This window comes from Crocodylus porosus, unplaced genomic scaffold, assembly GCF_001723895.1.
Source record: "Crocodylus porosus isolate Cpor-Errol unplaced genomic scaffold, CroPor_comp1, whole genome shotgun sequence".
NCBI classification, from domain to species: Eukaryota; Metazoa; Chordata; order Crocodylia; family Crocodylidae; genus Crocodylus; species Crocodylus porosus.
In genome coordinates this window covers 74,947,805-74,958,918 of record NW_017728947.1, presented here as the reverse complement: position 1 = coordinate 74,958,918, position 11,114 = coordinate 74,947,805, and positions in this window count along the sequence as shown.

Sequence of the window (11,114 nt, the reverse complement as noted above, 5' to 3'; positions counted from 1 at the left end):
ACTAGATGACCTTATAAGATCCTTTCCAGCCCTACTTTCCTAGGACCCCATGATCTGAAATCATTGGCATTGTCCTTGATTGCCCTTCTTCAAGGTTTCACCTACCTTTCAGTTAATGAATCCTTCACATGAAAAACTTCCACCATTGGTGAATTTGTTTGCTAGTTCATTACCTAGTACAACCAGCACATAATAACCATGGTCCTGGCAAGTGTATTACAGGCCTCAGTTGCAGCATGCTTGGCTTCTAACCAAACTTCATGCAAGATGAACTTAATTTGCTTTCTTAGTTCTTCTGATCTTAAAGTGGTGAGGTGGGAGAATAGTTTATTCCTATAAGAGGGTCACAAGTTGCCAGCACTTTTTAATAGCTGAGAATTCTCAGTCAGAGGAGCTGAAGAGTAAGTTATAGACACTAACAGCTGCGGCTGTTTAGTACTTCAGCCTGGGCATGGATACAGAGATCCCATCCTGACAAGATATTTCACAGCTGACAGCTAGGCTAGACAGCCCAGAATCAGGTGAAGTAAAAGTATTCAAATGTTTCTGATGCAACTGCCCTTTTCAAGAATGGGAGGTTGTGTGATGCTTCAGTTTCATTTGGATAAGTCAGGAAAAGCAGAAGGTTCTTCCTGCTTTGGTGGTTCAAAATCCCTCTTCTCCTTTTCTGGTCCATTAGCAAAAGGGATAGATTTCTTCTTACATGATACCATCTTTGTGGAGAAGACATCAGTCTAGCTCTCTAGGAGGTCACCCTGACTCTCAAGACGTGAGAAAAGGAAGTCTTAGACCACTGGTCGATCGTGGAGGCTCTGCCAGTTGATCTCAGTCTGCAAGAGGCTCCACGATCGGAAGTGGCAGGACACATGTGGTTGGGCTGAGCCATGCCCCCTGCCATCTGGGCCGGGCTCAGTAAGTGGGGTCAGAGCCCAGGTGGCTTGTCTGGGGGCAGGCAGGAGGGCACGGGGCAGCAGAGCCTGGGTGGCCAAAAAGTGATCTTCACCATAACAAGGTTGGAGACCACTGCCTTAGACTCATACTGGTTGAGAAGTGATTTACAAATCCAATGGACTTCAAGGGAGGAACAAGAACAGAACTGAACCCCTGGGAATGACCTCTGCTGTAGTTGGACCTAGTAGATATAGTCAGATATAAGGAAGTGTAAATCAGTTTATACCAAGGCCACTAAACAGGCTCAAGTTCCACCCCTGATGGCAGCAACACTGTAAGTGCACCAAAGCCTAATCTCTCCACAAGGGGGAAAGAAGTGTAGAAGTTGGCAGATGCAGCAGTTCAAGATGATAAGCCAATCATATTCAAAACCAGTACCTAAATGGTCAGCAAGGATATACTGAAAAGGAAATATCAAATGCACAGATATGAGTGTTTTGATGTCGTCACTCTTTGGAGGTCTGAAACACCTGAAAGGCAGCTGAGACAATCCCTCAGAGCAAGGAGAAAGTGACTCGAAAAGCCATTACTTCATAAAGCTTCTAAACTTCAACACATAACTGGATTCACTGTCTCTTGTGACACTTCCACCTAGTTGCCAACACGGCATGAATCTACTCATTGGAGTCCCCCAAGCATTACACTGCTGTACGAGCATGATTTTTGTTTCTGTCTCCTCAGTATAACTAGTGCTTTTAGGCTAATGATTCTGAACTGTATGGACTGGTAATTCTCTTGAGTGTGAAGAACCACATAGACAATTATCAAGGAAAATACATTTGTCCCTTAATGCACAACTGGGAAGCTGAAGAGCACTGAGAGACACGCATGATATTGAAGACCACTGGTATCCTCTGCTCATCCATGATGGCATCCTTAGTAATACATTTGTCCACATCTCCCAGACCAGCCTTTCTTCCAAGCCAGCCTCTAAGCAGGGGATATATTTCCTGAGCACATTGTTGAGGCCTGTACTCATTCATGCCTCTCTTTACAACCCGTCTCTGTCACTAAACCTACAAGAAATAGTCGATGGACATAACTTACTGTTTTTTCTTAACCAAAGGACAAATGTCATAGTACCCCATAATATCACACACTAGTCAGTCCTTCCTAGATAACATGGTTCTTACCAACTTACTACAGTCGGCTTCACCTGACTCCTCCCTACATCACATTGAAAATTGCTTTCAAAAGACAGAATAAAGTCTTTATACTTGCATTTGGAGGTTGCTAGTACACTTTTGGGTATTAAGAACATTTTTAGCTCTTAAAAATAATATGGGAATGTAGAACTGAAATATTCGCACAGTGAGGATTTATGGTTGAAAATGTTAAAAAATATTGCCATTTCTTCCAGTCTAGTAGAGAACAAAAATATGCATTTAGATTTAACATAACTATGGAGAAATGGCATAGTACAAGCCACCTGAATCTGCAGGCCTGCTCCCATGGACTTCATGGGAATCTAGCAACCTCTAGAAAAATAACAAAACTTAAATCAGAGGGAAAAGTTTCTTCTTCTAGCCAGGTGCATTATAACTAGAGAGATGGAGGGCATGGAAGTCTCCATCAGAACAAACATGGTTGGAAGAGATTTGGTGCACACCTGAAACAAAGGAACCAATTTTCAAAAACCTGGGATAAACCAAAGATAGTCTGTCATCTTCAGCTTGCAAGGCAAAGGGAAGGATTGACTTTGAAAATGAGAAACTATTTAGATTTAATTGATTTTTCCCCATATCCTTTCGAAACAACAACCAAACTTTACCTATATTGGTTAATAATGTTGGTTTATAAAAGTCAATAGGTGCATTAATATAAGTTACATGATAGAAGTAAAAGTACTCACCAGCACTTGCCCCTCTATGCTGTCCTTTTCTGATGTGGCCGGCTGTGTCACTACAGACTGCTCCGTTCTCTTGGACAGATCTCCATAGCTATTCATTCAAGTGTCTCTGGATCCATTCCTCTCAATAAAACTGTATTTGCTGTCTCTTATAACACTTCTACTATGGCTAAAATCTACTCTGTGGAGTCCCCCAAGCATCATACTCCTGTTTTTTGTCTTCTGCCTCTTCATTCTCTCTCTGCTTCTGAGTATAACTGGAGCTTTATGTTAATCATCTGGAAATGTATGTAATTTTACAATGTTTTATGATGCCTCCTGAGCCACCCTCTCTTGGGGTCTTGTCAGCTATTCAGCTGAAGGTCTCAGAGACAGAAATAATTCCCTGAGGTAAGAGGAACCCACTCAAACACATATATCATCCTTCTCTTGGACATCAAATGTCATAAAGGCCTGTGCTGCCTTGGATTGTCCCACTCACTTCCATGTTACCTACTCTGGGTTTTCCCTGGTTTCACAGTCCTGGCTACGCAGAGCCCCAAGATGATGATAATGGCAGCTGTTCATCTGCTGGCTCTGAGACCGTCTTCTTCCCAGGTCCAGGCCCTTGGCATTTATTGTTCACATTCTCTCCAAGCTGGGCTGAAGATGACATGCTGCCCGCATGCCTATTTCACACCTCCACGGGGTGCACTGGGTTTAAGCAGACATGCTGCATTTACTATGGGTTCACTGGAATGCTCCCAGCTAATTCTGTAGTACTCTGCCCTCACAATCTCTTTGCTGACCATTTTAACCATTCCCCTGCCCCTCTGGAAGGCTGAGAGGTTTGTCCTAAGTAGACCTCTTCCCTCTGCATGCACTCTTTTCTTTGCTTGCCACTGAGGTGGTTGGGATTTTGGAAGCACCAGGTGCAGCTGCTGCGACTGCTGGTTGGAGAAGCATTTGCCTGAGCCCGTTAATTAGCACAGTAACGGTGACTGTGCTCCATTAGCCAGCCCATGTGGTAGAATCCCCTCCTGATCCACCAGCCTTTCCCCTAATGAGAGCTGGAAGAGGGACACTCTCAAAACACTGCCTCAGAATAATATTCTGCTTTGTCCAAGCCGGTAACAAGAGCTGACAGGATCACTACGTCCATTTCTCTTCTAATTAGCACACTTCCAGCTTGGTCTGAGCCAGCAGCTGGAGAAAAGCGATCGGACAACCGTACCGAATCACAAACACAAAGAGGCCCATTCCCCATAATTAGGTGAGACAATCCCTCAGTCTTTTCTCGGCTGGAGCTTGCCAGTAAGACTCTCGCTGTTTTGGTAAGTCCCAGCAACACAAGTTACACGTCTCCCCAGGACACTAATAAGCCCCTAATTGTCTTCCGCTTCACACGGCTCTTACCATAGGTCTGACTTGGGGAAATTCTCCTAACAAGCGACAGCCAGCCTTCCCTGAGCCATAAACAGCAACAGGGGCTGCCTTTCAGGCCGTCAGACTAGAAAGGGAAAGGGGATGAGCGGTAAGAAAGCAGCCTAGCTAGTGGGGCCTGACAACTGCAGACCAGACACCAAAAGGAAAAGGTCAAAATGTCTGGTATCAACTAACTATTGCTAATGACAAAGACTGTCCCCAACCTTCCTCATCCTCTCTACTGTAAGCCATCAGCCCACCTTCCCTATGGTCCTTCCCTAATCATTGGGCTGCATCTCCCTTTTCCATTCATCAAGGCCTTTTCCTCTCTCACTCAGACATTTGTACAATATCATTAGAGCACAGGGAAGTGCAGTCTAAAATTCATTACAAAGCAGAGGTGGATTTGCAATCTCTTGGCTTTTGCACTGAGGAAGAGACAACACTGAATCCTGAAGAAAAAATGGCAGCTAGAGAGATTGGGGTGTAAATAACCACAAAGATCTACCACTGGGGTTTTACCTCTCTAGGATGTTCTGCTGCTTTAAAGGAAATGCAAAATTACCACTAACATTGGGCCCATAGACAGAGCCAGGCCACTGCATTTTCTCAGTGGGACAGGCACCCATGATTTCTCATTAGCATTCACACTCAGAAACATCAGATAGAAAGGCAATTCTTATATGAGATCCTCTCATTTTGAGTAAGTCTGCAGCTCATCAAAACTATTGTATAGAAGTACAAAGCATTGTACAGAAGTACAAAGCAAAGCATTTTGGTAGCAACTAAGTGGCCTTTTTTGACAGGGGAAAAAAGTCTGTTGAAAATATTTGAAGCAGCTCTATTAAAGATGTGCTTCTAGACTTGATTGCAATTTGCTAGATACTTATACCATCTGAAAACTGAGCTGATAGGTCTTGCTATATGCAATTAGATTTTTGGTTCAACTGATCCCATACTCTTTCTATTCATCTTACAGTACTAAATAAGACAATGTACCTGGGGAGCAGGAAAGCAAGGGGGACAACTAGCAGTTATAGGAAATGGATAGGAGCAGATGATTAGCTAGAATGGCAAATGAGGATCATTTGTATTTAAAAATAAACCAATAAAATTAGTGATGACTCATTACAGAGGCAGCTGGATATAGTCCTTCACTTCTCCCCATGATGTCTATATTGTAGGTGCATTATGACAAAAATTGTCTTTTCCTAAGTGACTCTACATTACCCAGAAAAGGTTGGGCTCCCCTGCAATATAAATAGGAGCAGAAGTCTCCTAGAAGCAGCAAATAATAGTTGCTTCAAAAGAAGGCACAAGTCCTGCCATGATAGATCTAGACAATAGGTTAGTGCCATGAACACAAGGGTTTGGATGGGATGGAAAAATCCTTCTCGAGTCCCAAATGTCCTAAAGCTTAAGAGTTGATAATGCCATATTAATACATGTCTACGAATGCTGTTGCTCCTGCTATTAAGTGATCTTGCCAAGTGTTCTGCAGTCAAGTACTTTCTCCCTTCAGGTGTCAGAGATCTTGTCACTGCAAGAAAAGAGACAATTCTTATTGACCACTTGGCCATAGTCTTGGCCAGTAATTAATAGGATGCTTCAGATGCATCTCCTTTCCTTTCACCACATGTCTACAACAGGGAGAAGCAGAGAGCATTCCAGCTTTGCTGGCCAGTGATCTGTGTTGCAGGAGTCAGCATCCAGGTCAGAGGTCAACATCACAAGCCCAACAAGAAAACTCCCCTTTCAGAGTCAGTCATTTTGCACACTGAAGAAAGTCAAGTCTAAAAATCAGTAGTTTCAGTGGATAATTAAGTTTAAATGTGAAGAGCTTGCCCCATGCTAAGAATTCCAGTGACTCAGAGGTCAACTTGGGCACATCAGCTTCCTGTATATAGCATTGTAGGTTATGCTTTTAAAAGTCTTTCTTAACATTTGTGGAAAGATGGTCACTGGTTCATATTACTATGGGAACCCAAGCTTTCAAATAACCTGACCTACACTTAAATAATTTTCCACAACTCTGCCTCAGCTTAGCTTTTTGCATTTGTCTTGCTTTTAAGAGAACAAAAAGCCCTGATGTGTGTGTATGTTAGGACCAAGGGCTCATAACATCTTAGTTCTCTACAGTGGCTTTCTTCCCCAAGCCAAGGGTTTTAGGATTCAAAAAGACCTGGCCTTCTACTTGAGCTTTCGAAATATAAAGGCTCATCTGGGCTTTTATTTTTTTTACAGAGCTAGGGGTAAACGCTGGTCATTTTTAAGTCAGTGGGAGATTTACCCTTCAGTCAATAGGACCAGAATATCACTGCTCATCTATCACTCTACTCATTGTTGAGATAGGCTTGAAACCGTAAAATGGTAGCTGGGACAAAAGGTTTGACACCATGATGTTTTTAAGAAATGACAGGTTACTCAAGGTCTTCCTCACAACCTCTGAGTGTTACTGAAATTTGGGTCATCAATTATGGGTTTGCAGAATCAGATCCAGTTTCTTATCATTTAAATGCTGTATGTTTTAAGGATAAAATTGTTTCAGCTGCTCACTCCAGAATTTCTATCATAGTATAGTGAGCTCTTACTGTGAAGGTGTGCAGCTCCACAAAGCTGCTTTTGTTTTGTAAGGCCATGGTATTGATAAGTGGATATTGAAAACAAATATTTGTAACTCATTCTTTAGGGAATAGAAGCACATTTTTAGAAAAGCCAAGGAAAGCCCACTTCCTCAGTAACTGCTTGTAAGTGGTGAACTAAACCCTTGTGTTTATAAACATGTTATTTCAACTGTGATGTCAACGATGTATGCTTGCAGACACGAAAGATTCCATACAAAGGAGGAATTTTGCAAGTCTGAACAAGTTAAACCTGGGTAAAAAGGTCCTATTGCTTCAGCCAGTTTCACTGTAATAAAACAAAATCTCTCCTGGTCTACAAATACCAAGATTTAAACCAAGGTGATTATGGTTAAGTAAATTCTTTACTCTGTGATGTAGCAAGAACAAACACTCCTCTAGTTTATCACAGGAGGGGCAAGAACCTTTTTCTGGCTAGTAGAAGAATGAACAATTATGGTCCAACATGCAGAGAAAAAATGCCAGCTGATACCTAAAACAGATGAAAAGGAAGATTCAACCACCAAAGAAGTAATGCTCAGTCAGAATTGATGAAAAGGGGACTCTTGCTATGTTGCTGCATAGAGCCAGAACAGAAACAGCCAGAAGCACTGAATGGGTGGGAAGTCTGGCATCAGTGCCCAGGACTGGAGCCTCACAAATACCACTCAATAGGCCACAGTTTAACAGTTCTTCCATGCTGTACACAGAAGAGCTAAACATAGGCGCCAGAAGCTGATTTTGCTCTGGAAATTTTCTTCCCATCACTTTATAATCCTCACCCCAAACTCAGAAGAATCACCTAGAAATTACACTAGTTCTCTACCAGCAGAAGAAAGAAGTAACTCTTCTTCATTAGCTACCACATAGATAATCATTTTTGGAATACACACCTCTTGGTACATCAGAGACTCAGAACTCTCTAGGAAGTAATGGGCATGGGAACCACATGACAGGCCCCTTAGGGCACTGAATATTTGGTTCACAGGTGCATAAAAGGCAGTGAGACTAACCATTCCTCAAATCCTTCATTTGTTTTTCAGAATCCTTAAAGGTGTGAGATAAGTGGAGGCACAAGTAGTTCAGTGTAAATCATAACCAAAAATCTAGTTACTGATAAGTAACTTTCTTTTTCCTTCTAATATTGTTGCTGTAGATCCCGACACAAGAGACTACGTGGATTTAACAAGCATCCGAGTAAGAGATTCTACAGAGTGTTAAAGATTTTGGAAGAGCGTTGGATTTGGAAGCCAAATCAGGATAGCAATGCTGGATTAATGCGTAAGCTGAGTTCCACGTAATCAGCCTTGCATATCTTGGTAATGGAAGCAATTTTCACTTATGGCTTCCATCATGTTAGTATCTATGCGCAGATGTTTCTTAAAACGTATTATAAAGACTGCTTTTAAACTTATCAGAATGTGATCCAAGACCTTCAAGTTATGAAAAACCTGCAAGGTCATAATAAGTACTTATTTATAATTTAATCCAGCGAGACAATTGCTAGGTACAAATTGATTTATACTATGTTCTTACCAATATACTTCAAATAGGCTAAGAAGACAGTAAGGAAAGACTCTGTTTCCACATGATCACTAAGGGCATGCATTCCTTGTACAGCTTAGAAATTAACATTATCCAATAGGTTTAGGACACAGGGAATACAGGAATTAGTTAAAAGAGTTCACTTAAAATCAGTCTAATTGAGAACTCATGTGAGAAGAGAGCTTGTAAAACATTATGTAAGGAGGTTCTATCATGAAGCTTTGGACCTCAACCTATTTATTCATATTTGTACTAATAAAATCTTCAGAAAATAACAGCATGAAGAAGAGCATTCTCCTAGAATCTCAACAGTGATTTCATTAGCTTGGAAAATATGAAATTCAAATCCTAAAATTTGATGTTACTTGAATGTACGTAAAGCAATAGATCAAGGCCTTAAAATCTTTTCCCTGCATGATGAATAGAAACAGAAGGGTTTTTTATTCTTTTTTTTTACCTGGATGGGTGGCAAGCAGAAAAGATATCGGCCAATTGTGTTTTTTTTTTTTTTTTTTTAACAGAAATCAAGAATAGTCCAAACTATCTGAAATACTACAATGAATCTAAATTTGATCTTCCAGAAAACATCACAGGCTACAATAAAATTTGAAAGACACAAGCAAGAATTAAATCCAGTCCAACATCCACATTTTGTGTACTTTCTTCACTTTTCAGGAAGATGATGTCTTGAACCTTCCAGGGAGCAATCAACTAACATACACTCTCAACTGGTCAAGCAAGTCAAGAATCTATGGCAGCATAATCGGCTACAGTGGTAAGAAAACAGTCTGAGATAGAGACTGATTAATTCAGCTAAGAAATGTTAGCACTAATTTATGAGCTATGTGATACACATCATGAAGGACCAGAGTGCCTGAATCCAATGCTCTTTTATAATTTGGAAGAAACGAATACTTAATTGTCCTAGGGGCTGTACAAACAGAACAAAAGAAAATCCCCTGCCCCAAAGAACTTCAATTGACATATAAGGCAATATACAAGGGAACAATACAAGAAGCTCAAGAAACAGCTAGACAATGCTGGTTAGAATAATAGGAATAACTTTCAGATAATTTACCTGAATTCCTTGTAATCATCATGGGAAAGGACAATTTTAAAGATTTTGAAAGACAATGATACATGAATTTTATGGAAGTTCATAGGGAGCTTTTCCTGTGTGTAATAAAAATCATTCTTCACTGAGCTGAACACCCCTTACTTTTAGATCAAAACTAAAAGTAGCTTCTATTCTTCTTTTGTGGCAGTCTTTGAAGAGTTTTATCTCTAGAAGAGTTAAGACCACAGAATGGGGCACTGGACCTCTTGCTGAGGGTGTCCACTGAATATTTTGTTACCATGTTGCCCTTTTCAGACAGATGAAGATCCAGTGAGTGAAACCTTTTTGGGCTCAGCATGCTGATTAAAATAACTTTCCTTCAGAGGGATGAAGTAAATAACAGGAATATATTTGCAATTTAGTCCAGCAGATGACAGCTACAGACCTCTTTCTTTCAGAAGACACCTACATTAAAATTATAATCCTGGTCTGAAAAAAAGACTGTTTTTCAAAACATTAACTCTACTCCCAAAAAAAACCCTCCTCTCCCAATTTGCACCTTAATCTAGTAAGAAATATATATTCAGCCCTTGATGCTCATGAACAAGGTAGAAATAAAAAAAATATACTGAACGATATGAGGTGGAATCTGTTATCAGGGCCTTTCTAGTCTTTCAGTTAATTCACACAAGTCTAGGGGTGCACCGATACAGATTTTTTGGGCCAATAGCAATGGCCACTTTTTAACGAGCCATATTAACCAACACCAATCTGATTGCCAATATCTAACCTGGCAGCATCTGGCTGGTAAGTCTGTTGTGGTGGGAGGGGTAGGGGAGGGAAGGGGAATGGGGGGCAGATTGAGGCAGCTGTGGTAAGGAAGGGAGTGGGGCCTGGGCAGGGGCTGCCCAGCCGGGACAGGGCAAGGTACAGGATGGAACTGTGAGAGGCTCCACACACCCCAGGAGGGCATGGGGGGCATGCACCCCCAGATCTGTGTGTGGGGCAAAAGCTGTTTGCTGCTGTGAGCTGGGTCCAGGGCCATACTGAGCTCTTCCAGGGGCGGGGGCTGGGCCAGGCTACATTCATCCCGAAGTTTGCCATAGCCCTCCCAACCCCAGTGCTGCCGACCCTGAGCGCAGCCTGGCCCAGCCCCCCTGTCAAGAAGAGCCTGGCACCATCCCCAGCCCCAGCTCGCCCTCATTCTTAACGTAGATCCAGGGGCACATACCTCCCATGCCCTCTTGGGGTGCGTGCAGCAGCAGGAGCTGCCACCCGCTCCCCACATCCCCCAGATGAGCTGCTTGCAGCTCTGTCCCCCGCCAGGCAGTGCTTGCCCCACTCCCACCCCCTCCCTCCCCTCTTTTTCCCTTCCCCCACCCCTTGTACCACAACAGACTTATCAGCCAGACCTGGCTGCTCTCCATGCTGCCTGGCTGCGTGCCTTGCTACTAGTGTGCTGTGCAGTGGTTGCACACATGCATGGCACATTTATTGGCCATGTAAATCAAAAAAAAGCTGATTGCCTATGCTGTCAATTTTCCTTATATCAGTGCCAATCTGATACAGGACCAATGTATTGGTGCACCTTTACACAAGTCTATGGATTCTCCTTCCCTTTGACATTTCAGTGTTGAAAACAGAAGATGCTGTTAGACATGGCATGCTAATGCAATCAGATGTGCAA